The sequence below is a fragment of the Onychomys torridus genome, chromosome 5 (genome assembly GCF_903995425.1).
Source record: "Onychomys torridus chromosome 5, mOncTor1.1, whole genome shotgun sequence".
Taxonomy (NCBI): Eukaryota; Metazoa; Chordata; class Mammalia; order Rodentia; family Cricetidae; genus Onychomys; species Onychomys torridus.
In genome coordinates this window covers 71,546,550-71,571,481 of record NC_050447.1, presented here as the reverse complement: position 1 = coordinate 71,571,481, position 24,932 = coordinate 71,546,550, and the positions used below count along the sequence as shown (strand labels likewise).

Sequence of the window (24,932 nt, the reverse complement as noted above, 5' to 3'; positions counted from 1 at the left end):
TCAATTATCTTTAGAAAAAAATGAGCATTGTCCCTAGCTAGGAAATCTTTACTGATCTTATCAGCTGTGTTGAAATGTTTTTTAACAGTACTGAGCATTGAACCTAAGGCCTTGTGCATGCTGGCTAAAGGCTTACCACCAGCTACACTCACAACAGGGCCTGAACTCCTTGGTTCTCAGCTGGCTTGAGATATAACCAGACTCTAGAGGAAGGGAATTATTTTTCTTCTCACGTCCCCTAAATTTTTCTCTCTTCCTAACATTCTTCACTGAGGGGGACTAAAAGGGCTGAGTTCAGAGTTGGCAATACCCTGGAACTACAAGGCTGCATCTCTTACTGCTGCTTGGGTTTCTGGAGCTTCTGGAGTAAGAAACAGAATATATATGGAGGCATAAGCCTGAAAACTGGCAGGTCTGAAAGTCAGAGAGCCAAAGAAGAGGAAGAATTAAGGATGCCCTGAGAGGACAGAAGATACCCCAGGGAGTGGAACTGGGAAGTACCAAATGACAGCAAATGGAGTCGACCATCGGGAGACAGGTCTCAGAGCTGGAACTTGTAATGGAAATAAACAGCAAGTTTCGACAGGAAGGAAGAAAGGAGAGAGGGAGGGAGGAGGGAGGGAGAGAGAAGGAAGGAAGGAAGGAAGGAAGGAAGGAAGGAAGGAGGGAGGGAGGGAGGGAAGGAGGGAGGGAGGGAGGGAAGGAAGGACTAAAAGACACTCTTCTTTCTGCAACTCAATGCAAAGTTTAAGCTTTAAGGGTATGTTTGTTCAAGTTTATAAAGAATAGAGGCTTGGGGTTGGAGAGATGGCTCAGTAGTTGAGAGCACTTGTTACTCTTCCAAAGGTCCTGAGTTCAATTCCCAGCAACCACATGATGGCTCACAACCATCTGTAATGAGGTCTGATGCCCTCTTCTGTCCTGCAGGCATACATGCAAGCAGAACACTGTATACGTGATAAATAAATAAATCTTTAAAAAAAAGAATAGAGGCTTATTTAGCTCATGGGTCTGGAAAAGGTGCTCTCTCACCATCATAGCACGGCAGACTGTAGCAAGACAGAACTGTTGCATGAATCCTAAGTGGTCTTATAATAAAAACTCAGAGCCAGATACCTTGCCAACTCCATGAATCCTCAGACTGAATGCCTCTGAGTCCTCAGCTGAAATGGTCTCTAGTTCCTGTCTCCTCATGCCTTATATTCCTTTCTCCACCCAGCCATTTCACTTCCTGTCTCAACCTTCCTCGTGCTGGGATTAATGGTGTGTGCCACCACGGCCTGGATCTGTTTCTCTCCTAGACTGAGTCAATCTCATGTAGTTCGGCTGGCCTTGAACTCACAGAGATCCAGACAGATCTCTGCCTCCCATGAGTGCTAAGATTAAAGGTGTGTGCCACCACGGCCTGACTTCTATGTTTAATCTGTTCTCTACTCTTCAGGCAAACTTTATTAGAGTACAACAAAATAGGACCACACAGAGCCATCATATAGGTCATTTCAGGTGTCTCCTGGAGACGTCAACCTGATAAATATCTGCTAATGCTAATGACCTCACTAAGTCCTCACCTTAAAAGGGATCACTTTGTGAGTTTAGAGACTTGATTTCATTCAAACCAGAGGTAAGGTCTTTGGCTCTCCACCTTCAATGAAAGACAATGGTAGGAGAGCTGGTTCATTATTTCAAGAATTACCTATGAAGTTATTCTTATGGGGACACAAGAAAAGTCAGCTTTTCTTAATGATTTGCTAATAATCAAGACACTGAAGTTAATCTCATGCATTTAGGACAACTGTTTTACCATCCTCTGAATTATTAATGGTCACAGAGCCTCCATATGCTCTGTTTCCCACATTCCTCCCCAGTGAGTTTTAACACAACCCACCTTTACTCCTGATATCTCCTACATCTCCCCAGTTGCCCAAGACTCTGACAGTGTATTTCCTGATCTATCTGGCAAAGTGCCTAGCCTTTGGCTTTCTGTCTTGCCAACACAGAAGACACACTCTACTATATTTGTTTCTGGGTCGAAGTTCCCCCAGAGATATAAAGAGCAGTGTGTCCAATGATGAGACTACTTGGTTCAATGCCCTCTGTGCTCCGAATGTAGAGGATTTGGGTCAAGGTGCTACTGTCAATGCAGGATTTCTTATCCTATCCCTTGCCTTTCTCAGGCACTGTCACCTGTGGGGACTGCTGTGGGATAATGCTTTTGTACACTGGTTTAATAAAATGCTGATTGGCCAGTAGCCAGGCAGGAAGTATAGGTGGGACAAGCAGACTAAAAGAATTCTGGGAAGAGGAAGGACAGAGTCAGGAGTTGCTAGCCAGACACAGAGGAAGCAAGATGACAAGGCAGAACTGAGAAAAGGTCCCAAGCCACGTGGCTAAACTTAAATAAGAATTATGGGCTAATTTAAGTGTAAGAGCTAGTCAATAATAAGCCTGAGATAATGGCCAAACAGTTTTAATAATATAAGCCTTTATATTTTTACTTGGGGCATGCGAGTGGGCAAGATTTGTCCTGACCGCTGGCCAGCTGGCCGGGACACAGAAAAACTTAGGACTTAGGACTACAGGGGAGCTCATGAAAAAGGCTATGTACAATCTAGAAAGACACTAAGGATATCAGCTCAGCCCATATATAGGCCCTGGCCCCAATAGTTGCATTTTCAATGAGTAACTAATACATCTTAGTATCTAAGAGTCATAGAGGTGGCTGGAGAGATGGACCATTGGTTAGAGCACATACTATTCTTGAAGGGGACCCAAGTTTGGATCCCAGCACTCATGTTGGGCAGCTCACAGCCATCTGGAATTCTAGCTCTGGCTGGATTCAACATTCTCTCCTAACCTCTGAAGGTGCCTACACATGTATGTAGATGTAACAGTCTTTTAAAATAAGAAACACAGAGCCAAATGCAGAGCTAAAAGCCCAAGAGGTCAGAGCAGTAGCTGAGAGCTGAGACTTAAAACCGCCTTTCTTACCCTTCACTGCCACTGTCATCCTTCCCCTCAGAAAGAGACCTACTTCCTACTTCTTTTTACTGACTTTCTGTTCTGCCTTCTCATTGGTTGTAAACCCAGCCACATGACCTCCTCATCACTGCCTGTCTATACAGACCTCCAGGTCTTCTATGGTTGGTATTGAGATTAAAGGCATGAGTCTCCATTCTGGCTGTATCCTTGAACACAGAGAGATCTGCCTGTCATGTAATCTGGATTAAGGGTGTGCACCACCACCGCCCAGCTCTTGCTATGGCTTGCTATTAGCTCTGACCCCCAAGCACGTTTATTTATTAACATACAAATAAAATCACATTTCGGTACAAATAAAATATCACCATATTTCCCCTTTTCTATTTTAATAAGAAAAAAGTTATAACTAATATAAGAAAAATGATATACAAAAGTACAATAACTATATACCATATATACAAGCAATAAATACCTAAACAATGTTTAGTCCATTTGTATTTGACAACTTCAGAGAAAATAATTCCATTATCTATCCTATTTTGGTAAGTCCAAAATGTACCTAATTTACTTTCTATCCTAACTTATATTACCAAGAGAACTATCTTATAACGTCTTTCAAAGTTATACACTTACACCTCTTTAGTGAGTTCCTTTTCTGAAATTCTTAACAAGGAAAACTATAACTATAACTAGCTAATCTTCAACTATAACTAGCTAATCTTCAACTCCCTCAGGGACTCAAGAAGGAAATAATATTACCTAACAAAAATAAAATCAAGAAGTGCACGCAGAAGCTTTAAAAAAAAAAAAAAAAATGTGAGTTGACAGAAACAGCCGGCTGCCTGAACAGCCACCTAAGGTTTCTCCGCAGTGTTGGGGCATCATCTTCAGCCTATAGGTTTAGCATATCTGACATAGTGAAGTTAATTCTGATGCATCAGGAATAAATTCTCAATATATAATACCACTCTTGCAGCATACTGAGAGTCAGTGACTATGTTGAGAGGTTCTGAAAAATCCATTAATACCAACAGAATAGCATACAAATTCGATTTTTGAACTGAATTATAAGGACTTTGAACCACTTTACTTAAATTTTCTGATTTGTAACTTGCCTTTCCTTTTTTGTTTGCATCTGTATAAAATGTATGAACTCCAGATATGGGTTTTTCCTGTACAATTCGAGGCAAAATCCAATCATCTCTCTTTATAAGATCAATTCTATCACTTTTGGGATATTTGCTGTTAATTTCTCCCAAAAAATTACTGCAAGCTCTTTGCCAAGGTTCACTTTCTGCTCATAATTTTTCAATGTCCTCCTTAGTTGAAGGTATGACAATTTCTGCTGGGTCTATTCCTGCTAATTGATGAAGTCTCAATTTTCCTTTCCAAATCAAGTCAAAGATTTTTTTCCACATAAGTTTTAAATTTTTTATTTGGTTTATTTGGTAAAAATATCCATTCCAATACATTATCTTCTCTCTGCATTAATATTCCTGTAGGAGAATGCCTAGAGGGTAAAATAACCAAAATGCAATCCAGTTTTGGATCGATACGATCCACATGTCCTTCATGTACTTTCTTTTCTACCAAGGCCAATTCTTTCTCAGCTTCAGGTGATAATTCTCTTGGACTATTTAAGTCCTTGTCACCTTCTAAGGTTTTGAACAAATTATTCAGTTCATCATTTTTTACCCCAACAATAGCTTGTAGATGAGAAATGTCTCCAAATAATCTTTGGAAGTCATTAATAGTCTGTAGTCGCTATCTCCTAATTTGCACCTTTTGGGGTCTAATTTTTTTGTAGCTCTATATAATTAATAGAATCTCCTCTTTGTATCTTTTCGGGAGCATTTTGTAATCCCCAGAAAGGCAAAATTTTCTTTACTTCTTCAAACATTCTTTCTAAAGTATCTGCATTTGAGTTTGCTAGTAAATTATAGATTTAGGAAATTTTTTACGTATCACTTCCAATGGCTGTTGTACAAAATATTGGCACAGGGTTGGGCTATTCAACATTCCCTGTGGGAAGACTCTCCATTGAAATCTTTTAACCCATTGAGAATTATTGTAAGTAGGCACCGTGAAAGCAAATCTTTCTGTCTTTTCCTTGTAAGGGTATTGAAAAGAAACAGTCTTTTAAATCAGTAACTATGAGAGGTCATCCTTTTGGTAACAGAGTAGGCAAAGGAATCCCAGATTGTAGAGAGCCCATTGGCTGAATTACTTTGTTAATTCCTCTAAGGTCTGTTATCATTCTCCATTTACCAGATTTCTTTTTAATAACAAATACAGGAGAATTCCAAGGGCTGGTTGATTCTTCAATATGCTGAGCATTTAACTGTTCTTCTACCAGCTCTTCTAAAGCCTGGAGTTTCTCTGTTGTTAAAGGCCATTGATGAACCCATACAGACTTGTTTGTTAACCATTTTAAAGGTAGAGCTGTTGGTGTCTTTGGAAGATCATCAGTTGTTGTGCCCTGTTCTTGTATAATATGGATGGCTGGTGAGCACTCATTAGAATAATACCTTCTAATATTTCTCTCAGAAACATGTGCTAGCTTATGGTTTGTTTCTGAGGTTGGAGGGATGTTAATCTGAGTATTCCATTGTTGCAACAGGTCTCAACCCCACAGGTTCATAGAGCTATGTTAGCCACATATGGTTTTAATTTTCCCCTCTGGACCTAACATTCGAGCCATCTTGCACTCTATTTCACTTGAGATAATATTCTAATTCCTAGCAGTTGAATGTTTACCTCCTGAAGAGGCCAAGTTGGATGCCAAAATTCTGGTGCAATTATGGTCACGTCAGCACCTGTGTCTACCAGACCAGACAACAAATCGCCATTTATTTTTATTATTAATTTTTGTCTTTGTTCATTTAAGAAGTTTGCCAAAAAAATTTCTTTATGGTTTCTCCTGAGTTTTCTCTTCTCTCTGTCTCAGCTGTTTCATCATCCCGAGCAGCCTGATTTATTCCATTAAGCATTTGGTTATTTAATTGCTCTGAATAGGGGTTTCCTCTATGACTGCAGGAAAGGTCTGAACTGGATTTACTGTGGTGGCCTGCCTGAGGCCCCTCTGGGAGTTTCTCAAAGACCGAGGCAAAGTATTACCTTGCCTGTCCCTTGTTGATCTACATTCATTGGTCCAGTGTTTTCCCTTATCACACCTGCGTACTCCAGAAGGAAGGGGCATTCTGTTGCCATTGTTCCGTGAAGAAACATTGTTTCTAGGAATACCCTGTTTACAGTCCCTTTTCAAATGTCCTTGCTTTCCACATCCAAAACATCTCACATTCCTCAAACCTCTTGAAATTGCTTCTCCTATCCACATATCATCATGGTCATGAGCCTCTCAACATTAAACGTGTCTCTAATCCAATCTTCCAAGGGTACAGAGCTTGCCTTTATTGGCCTGATTATTCTCTTGCATGATGCATTCACATTCTCAAAAGCCAAAGATTCAATTATTATCTTGCTAGCTTCTGAATTTGGGACCGTTCTATTTACTGCTGAAGTCAGTCTTTGTAAGAAATCTGTGAAGGATTCTTTTGGGCCCTGTATAACCTTTTAAATGACTCAGTTTTCTTTTCTGGTTCTTCAACTCTGTCCCATGCATTCAAGGCTGCCATTCGACATAGAACTAGGGTTTGGATATCATATAAACATTGTGTTTGTGTTGCAGCATATTGGCCTTCTCCAACAAGCTGATCCTGGGAGATTTGTATACCTTTATCCCTCTATTGATTTTCTATGTTTTTAGCTTCCTCTTTGAATTACATTTTCCACTGCAGCTGTGCCCTGGGTTCCAGAACAGCATTTACCAGCTCTCGCCAATCCTGTGGTATAATCTTATTATAAGTTGACCAGGAGTTTAACATTTGCTTCACATATGGGGAATGCATGCCATAAGATACTATTGCCTTCTTAAACCCTCGTAAATCTAACATTTCAATTGGAGTCCAAATATTTTGTGCATTCACTTGACCAGGTAGCTGTTGTATGGTTACTGGATAAATTAAGGGTGATTGTGTGAAAACAGGCTTTCTTTCTGTAACCTTATATTCCAGTCCTGAAACAATTACACTGTTAATTTCTTGTCTGAACCTGGATTTCTCTATAATTCATTTTAACAGGTTTAACAGGTTTTTCTAAAAGCTTTTATCCTGGCACTTAAATTGACTATCTTTTTAAATAGTAAAATAAGGATAAAGAAAGTAATAATGTGCATAATCCCATCAACATTAATCTTCTCATATAGTTTTTCCATTTTTCAGACTGCCTAAAATTTTATCAAACAAAGACCAATTTTGTTCCAATGTATACATAAAACCCATTTTTTTTTTAATGTGGAAAGTTTTTTTTTCCTCTTTTAAATAGTTTGTTTTTCTTTAAAATATCTGATATCTTAATTGACTTATCAAGTCTGCATAGAACAGTAGAAATCCAAGGGAATTTCAAAACAGCTACCTAGCATCCAAGGTGTGGAGAGAGAGAGAGAGAGAGAGAGAGAGAGAGAGAGAAAGTGGCTAATAGTTCTGGCTAAAAGCTTAAATCCAGCCACGTGTTCCTGCTTGAGCTCCGGTATCCTTAAGCTCTGACCATGTGTGTTGGCATTTTGGCTTCAAGCAGCTCTATCTGCAGTTGCGTGTAGCTACTGCAATTAGCAGTGGCTCTGGCAGGCCTGAGTTGTTCACAGCACCGGCTTTAAGCAAGTAGCTCCAGCTGTGGGTAACCACTTGTAGCTACGGTCAGTCGGGCCTGGGGCCTAGGCCAAGCGGGCCTGAGCTGGGGAGCCCTGCCCTCCAAGGCTGCCAAGCCCAGCAGAGCTGAGCCAAGCTGAGCAATTTTTAATGAATCCTTGCCACGTGGGCGCCAAATGCAGGTGTAAGGGTCTTATTAAATAAGAAACACAGAGCCAAATGCAAAGTCAGAGCAGTAGCTGAGAGCTGAGACTTAAAACCGCCTTTCTTACCCTTCACTGCCACTGTCATCCTTCCCCTCAGAAAGAGACCTACTTCCTGTGTATCTGCCTTTTTACTGACTTTCTGTTCTGCCTTCTCATTGGTTGTAAACCCAGCCACATGACCTCCTCATCACTGCCTGTCTATACAGACCTCCAGGTCTTCTATGGTTGGTATTGACATTAAAGGCATGTGTCTCCATGCTGGCTGTATCCTTGAACACAGAGAGATCTGCCTGTCATGTAATCTGGATTAAGGGTGTGCACCACCACCGCCCAGCTCTTGCTATGGCTTGCTATTAGCTCTGACCCCCAAGCAAGTTTATTTATTAACATACAAATAAAATCACATTTCAGTACAAATAAAATATCACCATAAATTTAAGTGTAAGAGCTAGTCAGTAATAAGCCTGAGATAATGGCCAAACAGTTTAAATTAATATAAGCCTTTATATTTTTACATGGGGGGATGTGAGTGGGAGAGATTTGTTCTGACTGCTGGCCAGCTGGCCGGGACACAGAAAAACTTAGGACTTAGAACTACAGGGAGCTCATAAAAAAGGCTATGTACAATCTAGAAAGACACTAAGGATATCAGCTTAGCCCATATATAGGCCTTGGTCCCAATAGTTGCATTTTCAATGAGTAACTAATACATCTTAGTATCTAAGAGTCATAGAGGTGGCTGGAGAGATGGACCATTGGTTAGAGCACATACTATTCTTGAAGGGGACCCAAGTTTGGATCTCAGCACTCATGTTGGGCGCCTCACAGCCATCTGGAATTCTAGCTCTGGCTGGATTCAACATTCTCTCCTAACCTCTGAAAGTGCCTGCACATGTATGTACAACCCCGCCCCTAGCATAAATGTAATTAAAAATAAAAACAAATCTCTTAAAAAGTCATAGAGGACTCAACTTTCCAAGAAATCCTTGTAATCATAATGTAATGTAAGGCAATGACATGCTATTCCTTGGTACTTAGGCTTTGAGCTAAGGCCTCCCTAGGGCTCATGTGCAGTTCTTTCTTAGATGATTTCTCACTGCAGACAGACGACACTGTGCTTGGATGCTCACCACTTCCTCCCAGGATTGGTGTGAGGCCAGAGGGTGTCAGGCAGGCCACAAGAACGGCAACATGTGTGCTATAAACCCTGTGGTTTAATGACCTTCTGAGTTGGGAAATGGCAGGTCATCCTCTTTCTCCCCTTCTTTGTCTTAGTTAGGCTTTCTATTGCTGTGAAGAGACATCATGACCATAGCAGCTTTTATAAAGGAAAATATTTCACTGGAGCCAGCTTATAGTTTAGGGGTTCAGTCCATTATCATCATGGTGGGAAGCATGGTGGCACACAGACAAACATGGTGCTGGAGAGGCGGTTAAGAGTTCTACATTTGGATTGGCATGCAGAAAGAGGAGAGAGAGAGACTGGGCCTGGCTTGAGGTTCTGAAACCTCAAAGCCCATCCTCAGTGACACACTTCCTCCAACATGGCCATATCCACTCCAACAAGGCCACACCTCACTATTGCGCCCCTCCCTATGATCCTATGGTGGCCATTTTCATTCAGACCGCCACATTCCACCCCCTGGCCCCATGCACTTGTAGCCATGTAATAATGCAAAAAGCATTTAGTTCGACTCCAAATGTCCCCAAAGTCTATCAGTTTCAACCCAGTTTAAAAGTCCAAAGTTCAAAGTCTCTTTTGAGTCCCATGTCAGTCTCTTAACTGTCACCCCCCCCCAAAAAAAAAATACGACAAGACTGGGGGTTTTCCAAGTGTCTTTGGTCATATAGGAACTTAGCGGGACATCTGAAAATTATTTGGCAGAACATGTTATCAGAGTAGAGGTCAGAGTACAGACCTATATTTATACCATAGGGTATGGAACATGTTAAATTCCAGAAAATGGGTGACCAGCCAAGACTTCAGACCAGCCACATAACCTTCCACCTATATATAGTCTGTCCTGCCTATGGGATGTGCTGGGATTGGTTGGTGCCTAGCCCAACTGTCATCAGAGAGGCTTCATCCAGCAACAGATGGAAACAGATGCAGACCCACAGCCAAACATTAAGTGGAGCTCAGGGAATCCTGCAGAAGGGGCGAGGAAGGACTGTAAGAACCAGAGAGGTCAAGGACACCACAAGAAAACTCACAGAATCAATTAACCGGTGCTCATCACAACTCACAGAGACTGAACCAACAACCAGGGAGCCTGTGTGGGACTGACCTAGGCACTCTGCATATGTTACAGTTGTGTAGCTTGGTCCTCTTGTGGGACTCCTAACAGTGGAAACAGGGGCTGTCTCTGACTCTGACTTTTGGGACCCTACTCCTCATACTGGATTGCCTTGCCCAGCCTTAAACATGCGGAGGTGCCTAGTCTTACTGTAACTTGATATGCCATGTTTTGTTGATACTCATGAGAGACCTGCCCTTTCTTAAACAGAAACTGAGGAGAAGTGTATTGGAGTGGGGAATAAAAGGGGGTGTGGGGAGGAGGAGGAGGAGGATGGAGGGGGAAACTGATCAGTATTTAAAAAAAAAAATAAACCAATTAAAAATATTTGGCCAAACCTAAGTTTTACATAAAACAGGAATGGACTTATTTTGACCTTGTAACAAGATGGCTTTTAATCTTAAGACGGAGTCAGGTTGGTCCGTCATTCTCCCCTTGTCTTATATGTCCTTCAGATCCTTAATAGAGAATGTTCATTTCTATCTGTTTTATGGGCTGATAATTTTGGCAGGGGGGTAAGTATTTTTATCACTTTTTATTTGGTGACAGACAAAATTTGTATCATGGTACCAACATCTGTCTTAGTTAGGATTTCTATCGCTATGAAGAAACACATGACCATGGCAGCTTTTATAAAGGAAAACATTTAATTGGAGCTGGCTTACAGTTCATAGGTTTAGGTTATTATCATCATGGCAGGATGCATAGTGGCACACAGACAGACATGGTGCTGGAGAGGTAGCTGAGAGTTCTACGTTTGGATCGGCAGGCAGCAGGGACAGAGACACTGGACCTGGCTTGAGCTGCTGAAACATCAAAGCCTACCCCCCAGTGACAGACTTCCTTCAACAAGGCCACATCTCCCAATAATGCCACCCCCTATGAGTCCATGGGGGCCCTTTTCATCAAACCACCACATTTCTTAAAGGAGAAGTCCTTCTTCTGTCTCTCTTCATGGCATCCCAATGCAGCAAAACAGAAAGCATGAAAAGCTCTTGGTTCAGAATTATAGCTAAAGCAAAGGACATGATGTTCTTTATAGCATGCCAAGGATTGTGAATACCACAGTTCAATGTCTGCCTACCTTCTCTGTTTTGTGCATTCCTTTTCTCTAACTTTGTTTCCCCAGGTTCCTACAGTGCACCTGCCCCACCTCCACTGCTTTCTCTCCTAAGAGGTACAGCTAACAACTCTCCTCCCCACCATCTTTAAGGATATTTTATTACATTCATTTTGGAAGACTGATCCTATACTCTGGTGCTTCTTTCCAGGCTGTTTAAGATATGTTCTGATTTTGGCAAAGGTCATAGGGGTACTTAGTGTGGGCTCCCAAGGTTATTATCCTTCAGTGTATTCTGGGATACACATGCTAGAACAAGGTGGCTTCCACCTTCATCACAACCTGCACATGGCTAGACTTCTCTCACCATCAGTGCCATCCTACTATCAAGAGCAAGACTTGGTTCTTACTGCCTTTCCTTTCAGAGTTCCTTCGTTCTTTTTCTTGCCCATCAGAAAAACTCCAAAGATGATGAACTTCATAAAGAACAGAGTCTTCTGCTAGGACATCATTTGGTTTCTACAAAAGTGTCCTCATTGATGAGTAACTGTGAAGTGTTCAGCCCTAAGTGAGCCATTGATATTATCCTCCTTTCTCACGTGGCTCAGAGAACCTTGAGGAAGACAAGACAAAGGACTGTAAGAGCCAGAAATTAAGGCGGACTGATGTGAAGCAGAGTCTTCTGAACAAATCCAGGCTATTGTGCTAGTGAGGTCATATAGTGGCTGTGGTTGCTGACACAAGACTTACACAGTCTCAAGCCAGGCAACATGCAAGGACAGACTGGAGAGGGAATCATAGAGATCCATACCTAGCTGAGAAGTTTTGCACACTGAGGGCTTCTGGGATAGGGAGAGCCAGTTTTCTTAAAGTGGATCCTGTTAGGATGCCCAGGCTCCAGTTGATGGCCCCACAGCTATGAACATAGGTAAGGACAGCAGTGATGGGACTCAGTGAGCTATGAAAAGAGGCTATGAAGTTGGGAAGAGGACCTAGAAAGAGTAGAGAGGGACAGAGGATGGTGACATAATCAGAATGTGTTGTTCCTATGTCTGAAATTATCAAAAGATGAATTTTTAAAATTCCTTCACTGTAGGAGGACAGAGCTCCCTGGCCCCACCCACATTAGCTCTGTGAATGCTACATGTTTCCTCCTGACCTCTCTCTTTTAACAAAAACACAAAACAATTTCTTTAAAAGTTTCCAGCAGGGCTGGAGAGATGGCTTAATGGTTAAGAACACTGACTGCTCTTCCAGAGGTCCTGAGTTCAATTCCAGCACCCACATGGTGGCTCACAACCATCTGTAATGAGATCTGGTGCCCTCTTCTGGCTTGCAGATATACATGCAGACAGAATACTGTACACATAATAAATAAATCTTTTTTAAAAAGTTTCCAGCAGTGATTGTGGGGTGGTAAGTTAAAGGCAATTTCTGAGTTCTAGGATAATGTTACAAGCTGCAGGAATATAGTAAGAATTCAGCTAAATATGGTAAAGCTATACTTGGAAGAATCAAGAAATTCTTCCAGAGGAAAAGTCAAATCTCAGGGAGTATTTGGTGTTATTTGGCTTTTAATATATTAGCTGTTTCCTGGTATGAATTTCATGTGTGCTCCTATAGCTCCCCACAGACTTCTAACAGTGTATTTTATCTGAAATAGCTCTCAAGCATCCAAGACAAATGGCAGACAGAAGAACCAACTGCTAGTCTCCGGAATTAAGGTAAACACCCTTATGGAGACATGCCTGTCTCCCAAAGAGACAGGCAGAATTAGGTGCATAGTTTTGTTTCTTAAGCAAATAAAGCTCAGACCCCCATTCTCTCACAGCCCAAGTGGCATTCCAGAGCAACTGACTCAGAACAAAAGGTTTTTTTGTTTGTTTGTTTTTTGCATATCAGGTGTAGTGTAGCTATGAGGCAGGTTTCCTAGCTCTGAGCAGAGTTACCCTGCCAGACCAGGAGGCACCAGGGCAGAGTTTGAATATAGTGGGGGTACTGAGGTCAAGTCATGGGAAGAAGAACGGGAAGGAAGGATAGAAAAGAATGAAGATGAGGATGAGGATGGAGACAGAAAAGAACTTAGAGCTATGAGAGGAGAAAAGGGACAGAGAGGAGCTGAGAGAACAGAACTGAAGCTGTACAGACAGAATCTTGTCTCAAAACAGTAAAGTAAGTGGACTGTAGAGCTCAGTGTACTTAGTTCACTCCCTCAGATTATTCTCCTCATTGGTAGCATCTCTTTTGGACCCCTGGGAAAGAGACTATAGAGGCTGGACCCCAAAAGTTTCCAATAGTATAAGAATTCAGGTTTCCTGACTCTGAAACTAGAACCAAAGTAACACTCTTGGTCCCTAGAATCAGAGTCAGTGAAAGAAATGTGTCCTGGCCTTAGAGGCAGTGTCAAAAAGCCAAGAAAGGCCAGTGAAAGAAACACAGTTTGGCTCTGAAATCAGGGCCATCTCTATCCCTAGTCCACAAAACTGGCCGATCCCTGGGCAGAAAAAAACTAACCAATCACTGGTTGACTCTGCCCCCAAGAAATCCTATATAAATTGCCCTGCCAGGTCAGTTATGGGCTGTTCTCTCCACCCTGGTAGAGGCAGCTACTCTCCTGGACTCCTGCTTCCCAAGTAAATCCCTTTCTCAAGGAAAAAAAAGAATTCAGGTTTCCTATGTTAATCTTGCAGGTTAGGAGCTGACTCTGTGTGACACCATGAGTGAGAAGAGTCAAGACAATAAATGGTACTATTCTAAAAACAGAAACATTACAAGATTATCAGAAATCCTATTGGAAGTTATGGATCACTGAAGTGTGCAGAAAAACAGAGAGCTGCATTGAAAAGAAATAAGTATAGTAAGGCTGGCTTAACAGCACAGGCCTGTGATTCCTGCTTCATGGGAGGCTGAGGCAGGAGAATTATGAGTTCAAGACCTGCCTGGGCTACAGAGTAAGTTCAAGGCCAGCCTGAGTAACTTTGGAAGCTTTAGCTTAGTGTCTTGCATGTATGAGGCCCTAGGTTCAATCCACAGCATTGAAACCACACACACACACACACACACACAGCCCCAGCTGTGATTTCCTGATTTGAGGTGGGAGAGAAATATAAGCCCCATCCAGAAGTAACACTGGGCACTGAGTCCTAAAAGACTCAGATGTTTAGTAAGAAGATCCCCCAAGAGAGCCACCAGAGCTGTCTATCTGGCATATGCACAAAGTGCCACACAGAAACACATGAAATACGAAAAATAAGGCAATTATTAAGGTAGGGGAATAGATTGGAGAGGTAAAATCCAGAGGTATCATGATTAATATATAGAAGAAACTGTTGGCAGAGAAAGATGATCCTACCAACCCCCCAAATACCACTACCACTGCCATGGCTGCCAGCTCTACCCCTACTGCCACTGCCACTGCCTCCACCCCCACCTCCTCCTCCACCTTCACCTCCACCACCACCAACTCCTCCACCACCACCTCCTCCACCACCAATACCTCCTCATCCATCATCACCTCCACCACCACCACCACAACCTCCTCCTCCACCATCACCTCCACCACCTCCTGCTCTACCAACACCTACTCCTCCACCATCACCTCCACCACCATCACCTTCACCTCCTCCATCACCTCCACTATCACTTCATCCTTCACCACCTCCACCACCATCACCATTACCTCCACTACAACCTCCACCACCATCACTATTACCTCCACTACAACCTCCACCACCATGACCTCCTCCTCTTGCTCCACCAATACCTAATCTACCAACACCTCATCCACCAACATCTCATCCACCACCTCCTCCTCCAGTACCATCACCTGTGGTGATATACTGTGTACCCTAATAAACTTTGGCTGAAGATCAGAGAACAGAACAAACCACTAGATTAGACATAGATGTCAGGCAGTGGTGACACACACCTTTAATCCCAACACTTGAGGTCTCATAACTTTACTTGGGAAACACACATGCCTTTAGTCCCAGGAAGTAAGATGGCAGGGCAGAAAAAGGTATATAATGTGCGAGGAAACAGGAACTCACTCTCTTGAGGCTGAGGATTTCATAGAGGTATAAATGTGGCTGGCTTGTTCTGTTTCTCTGATCTTTGAGCTTTCACCACAATATCTGGCTTTATTAATAAGACCATTTAGCAATTCCTGTTACAACCACCTCCACCACCACTACAAACTCCTCCACCTCATTCACCACCACCACTTCCAATGTTACCACCTCCTCCACCATCACCTCCTCTACCATCACACCACCACCTCCACCCCACCACCTCCTCCACCAACACCAACTTCTCCTCCACCACCACCAACATCTCCTCCACCACCACCTCCTCAAACCCTCCAACAACAACAACACCTCCAATACCACAGCCTCCTCCTTCACACCTCCTCCAATACCACCTCCTTCACCACTATGTCCCATTCCAGCAACTCCACCATCACCTCATTTATCACCACCACCACCACCATCACCACCACCATTACCACCACCACCACCACCACCACCACTGCCTCCTCCACTACAACCTCCTCTACATCCATTTCCTCCATCACTTCCTCCTCCACCACCTACTCCTCCACTACATCCTTCTCCACCATCTCCTCCTCCTCCACCTCTTCCTTCTCCTCAGTCCTAGAGAGGAATTTCCTCCACAGTGGCTGGAAATGTTTGGACCACGTTCAATTTGGGGGCCTTGTAGGCCCCTGAGGCATTTCCCACTGGTAAAGGGTTGCCTTGTATATCTACTATTGATTTGCACTCATTGGTCCAATGTCAGCCTTTGCTGCATCTTCTACATAATCTAGAAGGTTGGAGTCTCCTGTTTGGGTTATTTCTAGAAGTATTACTTCTAGGAGCACCCCATGTACAGTTTTTACTTATATGACCTGGTGTACCACATTTAAATCATTTGCTACCCCGGGGGCCCTCTTCCACCTCTGGAAATTGCCTCTCCTATCCAAGGCTCATTACTATGGTTAAGAGACTCAACACTCTTATATACTGAATCCATTCTTCCAAAAGAGTTGATCTGACCTTTAATGGCATAGATATTCTTTTGCATTCTGTATTAGCATTGTCAGACACCAAGGACTCAGTTAATACTTGTCTTAATCCTTTATCTGACACATCTTTCATTATAGCCTTGGTCAGCCTTTGTAATAAAGTAGTGAAAGGTTCTTTCAGTCCCTGAAATATCTTTGTGTATACTTCAGTTGGTTTTCCTGGTTCTGGATTTTTTCCCCAAGCATTTAGAGCTGCTGTACAGAATAGGGATAGTGTATGCTCATCATAAGTGGCTTGTACATTACTATCTGTAAAATATCCCTCACCAAGGATTTGATCTTGGGAGATCTCAAAACCTCTGATTTTACCTTGTTTTTCCAAATTCCTTGCCTCTTCTCTCAACAGCTTTTCCATTGTAACTTCTGGCTATATTCTAGAACAGCTGAAATTAACTGATTCCAGTCATGTAGTATGATTCTATTTGAGGAAGACTATGAATTTAACATCTGCCTTACAAATGTTGAGTGTATGCCATAAGTGACTACCACTTCTTTCATAGTTTAAAAAAAAATCTCCCATCAAAATAGGTTGTAATGTATAATCCAAATATGGCTCAGGGTGTCTATCATCTGCTGGCCTCTCATGGATGATGACAGGATAAGCCACGGTATGAGAACCATCTGGAGATGTCACAACCTATATGGTCTTACCCTTCTGCTTATTAGGTCCCTTTCCATCTTTACTGAGAGTTCTTCCAGGGCTTGCAAATGAGCACCCAGGGTCTGTGCCAGTGAGTGAACCTCCTCTGTTGCAAGGGATTCCAGATTTCTCATGGCATCATGCAATCTTTTACGTTCTTCTGAAACACATGATTCCATTGACCTTATTTTATCAGTCAATGATAATCTTTCTTCCTTATAAAGTGTGTGAGCAGTGATAACATCACTCTGGAGAGCTATTATTCTGTCCAGTAAGTATTCATAATTACTGTCAATAAAATCAAATCCCCTTTTACATTTATTATTAATGGACTGAGTTCTTGTAATAAGTTAGCAGATTCCAAACCAAGGAGCCTGTTATGTAGATCTCTATTACTACCTTGTAAATCCTGGTTAGCAGATTCCAGAGGAAGAATCTTTTTATGTAAGTCTCCACTGATACCTTGTAAAACCTGGTAGCAGATTCCAGAGAAATAATTGTTTATTCAAGTCTATATTGGTACCTTGTAAAAAGAATCTTTTTATGTAAGTCTTCATTGCTACCTTGCAAAGCCTGTATCAGTCCCAGTAATGACTCATCTTTGTTATTGCTATTAAATCAGTTTTTCAATACTATGTGAATTATTGTGGTAAATGCTAGAATGGTGTACGCTAAATATGCCCCATGAAGATCCTATATTTCCTGTAATATTTCTTCCATCATATAATCAAAAACGTTCTTAAATCCTTGTGAAGTAATGTTATCCACCATATTCTGAGAAATATTCGAAATTTGTAAAGAAAATTTTATTGATTTCTTTATTAATCAGTTTTAAAGTGTAAAATTATTGAATACTCTCACCTGCTTGTGTTTCCATCCTCGCGATGGTTTTTTTTTGGGGGGGGGGGGGGGCGGGTGTAGTAGTGCAATTTGGCCAGCAGGTGTTACTGGTGTGACGCTAAAGCAGGTCCCATAGAAGACTTTGGCCTGTTTTTGCTTAAATAGGCTACAGAACAAGTTTAATAATGGGGCAGCTGCAGGTACACACCAGCAGGCACACATAGTGTGGCCTGGAAGAGTGTGCAGCGACCCGGTCAGGCACCCACGGTGAAGTGTGGAAGATTGCAAACCGTTGGCCAGGGGCCGATCTCAGCAGCTCACTCGTGGGCAGAATCGCCTGTCTGGGGGCTAAGCTTGGCACAGGACCGGACTCAGCCATTCCCTCGCGTGGCGAAGACACAGCTGCTCCCTTGCACTGCGAATGGAAACCACACTCACCACGGAGGTGCTCCCTGGTGCCTGCATGTATGTTGTGTCAAGTGGCACACATTAGGGGTAGTCAGTGGCTATCTGGAACTCAGCCTGTGTTGGGGGGTGGGTGGGGGGAGCCACCTACCTGCGAGCTGGGGAGGAGGGAGGAAGGAGCGGTGGCACCCACGTGGTTGTAGGCAGACCGGGTAAGTGCTGGGTCCTTAGGAGGGTCGGGATTTTAAAAGAGATAGGGAAGCTTATGCGCCAAGCAGCCAGAGCGGCTGAGGGCAGAGGCCACCGGGGCGTTTGGCATTTGCCCCACATAACGACAATTAGTGAGGCAATTCCAGGTAATTTATCTGGTAATTAAAAGAGGTTTATTTCAGGGGTAACTTACAGCCACTAAGGGGTCAGCTACAGGATCTGGGAGAGATGAGGTGCAGTCTACCATAGTTCTCTGGAGAACTCTGACTTGGTCTGTAATACAGCCTACAGGTCCACGAAGAGCCAAGACAGCAAGCATGTCCACAGGGTTTTAAATGGTCTTATCTCAGCCATGCCCCAGGGGCAGGTCATAGGCAGGTGTGGCAATTACTTGTTGCCACACTAGGGGCAGTGTTTCAAGGTCAAAGCTGGAACAGCCGCCTACTACACTAGAGGATAATCTAATCTAGATAATCCCCACAGACATGCCCCAAAGCTGCTTCCCTAGGTGATTCTAGATTCTGTCAAGTTGATGATGAGTATTAACCATTGTAATGGGAATAAATTATCTCAATAAAAATAGCATCCATTGAAAAGAGAGGCTAGCTGAGTGGTGGGGACAGCTGACTTTAACTCCAGCACCCAGGAGGCAGAGGCAGGTGGATCTCTGGGGTCAGCCTGAGGTCAGCCTGATCTACCGAGTGAGTTCCAGAACAACCAAGGCTACACAGAGAAACCTTGTCTCAAAAAAACCAATGGGGGGGGACAGCGAGAGAGACAGAGACACAGACACAGACACAGACACACACACACACACACACACACACACACACACACACACATACACACAGAGGCTAAATCATCAAGAATTTTCTAAAACATGGCCTAATGTTTCCTTATCATCCCAACCCTGTTACATCCCAATCATTCCAGTAGTCAAGCCAAGGAGACAGCTATGTAACTCAACTCAAATGGATTTATTCACCCCAGACCAAGTACAATGAACTCTATGAATGGGGTTCTTCTAAGTGGGTCCCTGATAGCGTTACACCTGAAAGACATGCTTCACTCCTTTCTACCCTACACTTGGCACTCATTTGCTTTTGAATAGGAGGGCCCAACTACCAGAGATGGTCAACAATCTACTTGGCCAGTCCTCCCTTAAGGGTTCAGGGGCATGTCCCACCCTTTTTCTTGAACATTAGAAAAGAATCTTAGGCCGGGCAGTGGTGGTGTACGCCTTTAATCCCAGCACTTGGAGGCAGAGGCAGGTGGATCTCTGTGAGTTCAAGGCCAGCCTGGGCTACAAAGTGAGTTCCAGGACAGGCTCCAAAACTACATAGAGAAACCGTGTCTCGAAAAACCAAAAAGAAAGAAAAAAAGAAAAGAAAAGAAAAAAAGAAAGAAAGGAAGGAAGGAAGAAAGAAAGAAAGAAAGAAAGAAAGAAAGAAAGAAAGAAAGAAAGAAAGGAGGAAGGAAGGAAAGGAGGAAGGAAGGAAAGGAGGAAGGAAAGAAAGAAGAGGATCTTAGGGATTTGTTTTCCCACAGGAATCATTCTATGATGACGATATATTAATATATATTCCTACTACAGAAATCTCAGACCAAAATACCATCAAAGCCTTAAACTTCCTCCTGAGGCTGTCAGATTTCTGTCCCCAAAGGTCCAAATAACTTAAAAAGAAAGACAATATTTAGGATTTGTCTTGACTCCTGAGGCATGATGACAATCCTTATCTTGAGTCGGGGCATAATTGAATTAGTTCTGCTAAGATAAAAAAGACAGCTTCAGTCCTTTACAGGGATGGCTGGGTTTTGTTTGAGTTCGTATTTCTAACTTTTGTTGTGTGTGTTTTTTTGTTTTTGTTTTTTTTTTTTGAGACAGGTTTATTTGTGTAGTTTTGGTGCCTGTCCTGGATCTCGCTCTGTAGACCAGGCTGGCCTCGAACTCACAGAGGTCCGCCTGGCTCTGCCTCCCAAGTGCTGGGATTAAAGGCATATGCCACCACTGCCTGGCCATATTTCTAATTTTGGATTAAAGGTGAAACCTCGCTATAGGGCCATCAAGGGCAGAGATTCCCAGACTCTCAACTAGAATGCTCAACTGGAAAAAAAAAAAAATCTCTTTATCAAATAAAATAGTCTTTCACAGAAGTGTCATCACTGGGCATGCTCAATATTTGAGGTCTTATTTCTTATTGATGGCAGAAAAGCGAGTCCCAGAATTGTTGACTTGGTGTTCAGGTTGATTTATTTCTTAGAGAAACTGAACACTGTAGCGCGAGAATGGCCGTCCTGACAAGAACTGTGGCCGTTGAAGCACAGCCAGCCGAGGAAGCATCTCCACTGTCTGGGTCAGCCATTAGATCCCACAGGCAAAGGCTGGACCACAACTGAGGGAGCACCTGTGATTGACATGCTAACAAAACATGAAGCAATCCTCCCAGACAACTCAGACGTAGCTGTTAAAACTTGAGACACGCTAATGTCTGCCTCCTTCCAGTTTGGCATACACGTGTGGTGGTGAGACCATTTCTCCTGTAGGTTTGACCTCAGTAACCAGACCCTGGACAACACAGAGGAGACATCATTTGTTGATGGAAATGGTTCTGTTCTGAGTGGAGAGCAGGAGGCTCTCCCAGAAGAGAGTCGCCAGCCCCAAAGAAGAAATTGAGAGCTGGGCAGTGGTGGTGCATGCCTTTACTCTCAGCACTTGGGAAGTAGAGGCAAGCGGATCTCTGAGTTCAAGGTCAGCCTATGCTATAGAGGTAGTTCCAGGACAGTCAAGGCTTATTACACAGTGAAATCCAGTCTTGAAAAACCAAACCAAGAGGAGGATGGGTGCAGGGATGCGGCTGTGTCGGCGGCGGTGGCCAAGCACAGGAGGCAGCTGTGGTGGTGGCTGGGGGCACAGGCTGGCGATGGTGCCAGCGAGGTGCTGAGGGCAAGGGTGGGTGCCGGCCCGAGGGCAGGCAGCGCGGGAGGAAGCGGCGGCGGCTCCACGGCCCAGGCACACTGAGGGACACGGCTCTGGCTGGTGACAGCTGAACAATGAAGCTCTTGAAGCCAACCTGGGCCAACCACTGTGGCAAGCCGATATTTTCAGTTGATATTCACCCTGATGGGACCAAATTTGCAATGGGAGGACAAGGGCAGGGTTCTGGGAAGGTTGTGATCTGGAATATGTCTCCAGTCGTCCAGGAGGAGGACAAGAAGGATGAAAGTATTCCCAAGATTCTTTGCCAGATGGACTTAGCATGTGTGAACTGTGTGCGGTGGTCAGACAGCGGGATGTATTTAGCTTCTGGGGGAGATGACAAATTGATTATGGTGTGAAAGCAGGCTACGTACCTTGGACCTAGCACTGTTTGGCTCCAGTGGGAAGCTTGCCAATGTGGATGTATTTAGCTTCTGGGGGAGATGACAAATTTATTATTGTGTGAAAGCAGGCTACGTACCTTGGACCTAGCACTGTTTGGCTCCATTGGGGAGCTTGCCAATGTGGAGCAATGGCGGTGTGTCTCCATCCTTCAGGTGATGTGATGGATGTAGCATGGTCTCCCTATGACGCCTGGCTAGCCTCGTGTGTGGATAACACTGTTGTCATTTGGAATGCCATGAAGTTCTCAGAAATTCTTGCAACTCTGAGGGGTCATTCTGGCTTGGTGAAAGGATTGACTTGGGACCCTGTTGGCAAATACATTGCCTCTCAAGCTGATGATCGAAGCTTGAAGATATGGAGAATGCTAGACTGGCAGCTGGAGACCAGCATCACCAAACCTTTTGATGAGTGTGGAGGAACCACCCATGTACTCCGGCTTAGTTGGTCACCTGATGGCCATGACCTGGTATCTGCCCATGCCGTGAATAACTCTGGCCCCACTGCTCAGATCTTCGAACGAGAGGGCTGGAAGACCAACATGGACTTCGTGAGGCACCGGAAAGCTGTGACTGTTGTGAAATTCAACCCAAAAACCTTCAAAAAGAAGCAGGAGAATGGGAGTTCTGCAAAGCCCAGAGGCTCATACCGCTCCCTCTGTTTGGCTCACGTGTTTCAAATGGCCTCTGGTTGTCATCCATGAGCTGTTTGACAAGTCCATCATGGATATTTCCTGGACTCTGAGTGGGTGGGGTGTCCTGGTATGTTCCATGGACGGCTCTGTGGCAGTCCTTGATTTCTCCCAGGATGAACTTGGAGATCCCCTGAGTGAGGAGGGAAAGGGCCACATTCACCAGTCCACCTATGGCAAGAGCCTGGCAATCACGACTGAGGCCCAGCTTTCCACAGCTGTTACTGAGAACCTCGAAATGCTCAAGTACCAGGAGAGACAACAACGGCAGCAGTTGGACCAGAAGAATGCCACGGCTACTGAGACAAGCTTGGCATCCTCAGTCACGGGTGTGGTCGATGGAGAAAGACTGGAAGATGTCAGGCAGAATCTTCTGAAGAAACAAATGGAAACACAGACAGCGGATGGTCGGAGGAGAATCGCGCCTCTCTGCATAGCACAGCTGGACACTGGGGACTTCTCCACGGCCTGCTTTAACAGCATCCCACTCTCCAGCTCCCTGGCAGGCACCATGCTCTCCTCTCCTAGCGGTCAGCAGCTACTGCCACTGAACTCCATTATCCCCTCCTTCGGCACCTCAAAGCCTTGCACAGAGCCAGGGGCAACCACTGGCACCAGGCCTGCAGGCGAGTCTGTCAGTCAGGACAGTATGACTGCTACCTCTACTCCTGCTGCACCATCACCCTCTGTGTTCACAACCCCATCCAAGATTGAACCCATGACAGCAGCTGACTCCCGAGTCACAGAGTGGTCCAAAGCCACACCAGGCGCTCCTTCCTTGACCAGCGTGATCCCAACAGCTGTTGAAAGGTTGAAAGGGCAGAACCTTGTGAAAGAGCTGAGGCCCCGGGACCTCCTGGAGTGACAGCAACAAGAAGGTCCACCTGGCCAAGCCCTCTTCACTATCCAAGCGGAAGCTTGAACTTGAGGTAGAGACGGTGGAAACGAAGAAGAAAGGTCGCCCTCGGGAGGATTCTCGTCTCTTGCCCATGTCTCTGTCTGTCTAGTCTCCAGCTGCCCTGTCTGCAGAGAAGGAGGCCATACGTCTGTCTGCACCAGCACTTACAGTGAAGCTTCCAATTCCAGGCCCTCGGAGAGCATTCACCCTCCAGGTGAGCTCCGACCCTTCCATGTACATTGAGGTGGAAAATGCAGTGACCGCTGTTGGGGGAATAAGAAGGCTGAGTCGTCTGAAGTGCAACTGGGAAGGGAAGGAGTGGGAGACCGACGCTCACCAGCCGTGTTCTCACTGCTGCTGGCAGCAGTGATGTGGTATGTGCTGCCTGTGAAGAGGACGCTGTCGGTGTTCTCTGCTTGTGGTCGCTGTCTTCTCCTCCCATCCTCCTTCCATCTCCAATCTCTACTTTGCACTGTCCGGGGCCCCTACGTCATGGCACTCACCCACCGCTGCCCGCACTCTCTCTCTGGGATGTTCACAGGCAGGTGGTTATGGTGAAAAAAGAGGAGTCTCTACACCCCGTCTTGTCCGGAAGGGACCTGACGGTGTCACAGATCTTGCTAACACAGCATGGAATCCCGGTGATGAACTTGTCTGATGGGAAAGCATACTGCTTCAATCCATCCCTCTCCACATGGAACCTGGTTTCTGACAAGCAAGATTCACTGGCCCAGTGTGTAGACTTCAGGAGCAGCCTACCATGCTAGGACGCCTTGCTGTGTTCAGGACCGCACCTCCAACTCTGGAAGGCAAGCTTTTGCGCGGCTCTTCTCTGTGCCTCATGCGGTGCAGCAGGAGACAACATTGGCCTACCTAGAGAACCAGGTTGCCGGAGCAACCTGCAGGCAAGCCCCTGAGTACGGCCACTGGCTCCTCCTCTATGCTCGGTACCTTGTGAAGGAAGGATTGAATACCGACTCCAAGAACTATGCAAAGACTTGCTGGGTCCCGTTCACTGCTCCACTGGAAGCCAGTGGGAGTCAACAGTAGTGGGTCTGCGGAAGAGGGAGCTGCTGCCAGTCATTGGGCAGAATCTTCCATTCCAGCGCCTCTTTACCGAGTGCCAGGAACAGCTGGACATCGTGAGAGGCAAGTAGCCTGCCCTGGGTTGCCCCAGCTTCGGCAGGGGCGTGGCCACACTCTTGCCGTTGGCAGGTGCCATGGGCTAGCCCCCACTTGGCGGGGTGGTAGTGGAAAGACAGAAGTTGGCAGAAGGTATACTGTGCTGCACCAGCACAGCCCAGCTCCCTGGGTGGACACACCCCTAATTCCCAGGCCTGGGATGACTCCAAAAGGGGGCAGCTTGTCCTTCCATGGGCCCAACTGTGGACCTGGGGCTGGGACTGGGTCTCCTGAGCCTGTCTCAGGCGTGGCCCCAAGGGAGACACTGGCTCCTGCCCCGGCAGGTGCAGTACTGCTTCAGCTCTGATGAAGGAACCATTTGTGAGAGCAAGAGCCTGGGAGCATTGGGGATTAAC

The 24,932-nt window shown here is 44.7% G+C and overlaps 1 pseudogene; it reads left to right on the top strand.

The window, feature by feature from the left end:
• Window positions 1-21,310: 21,310 nt before the first annotated feature.
• LOC118584441 lies at window positions 21,311-24,551 on the top strand (annotated as a pseudogene).
• Window positions 24,552-24,932: the final 381 nt, after the last annotated feature.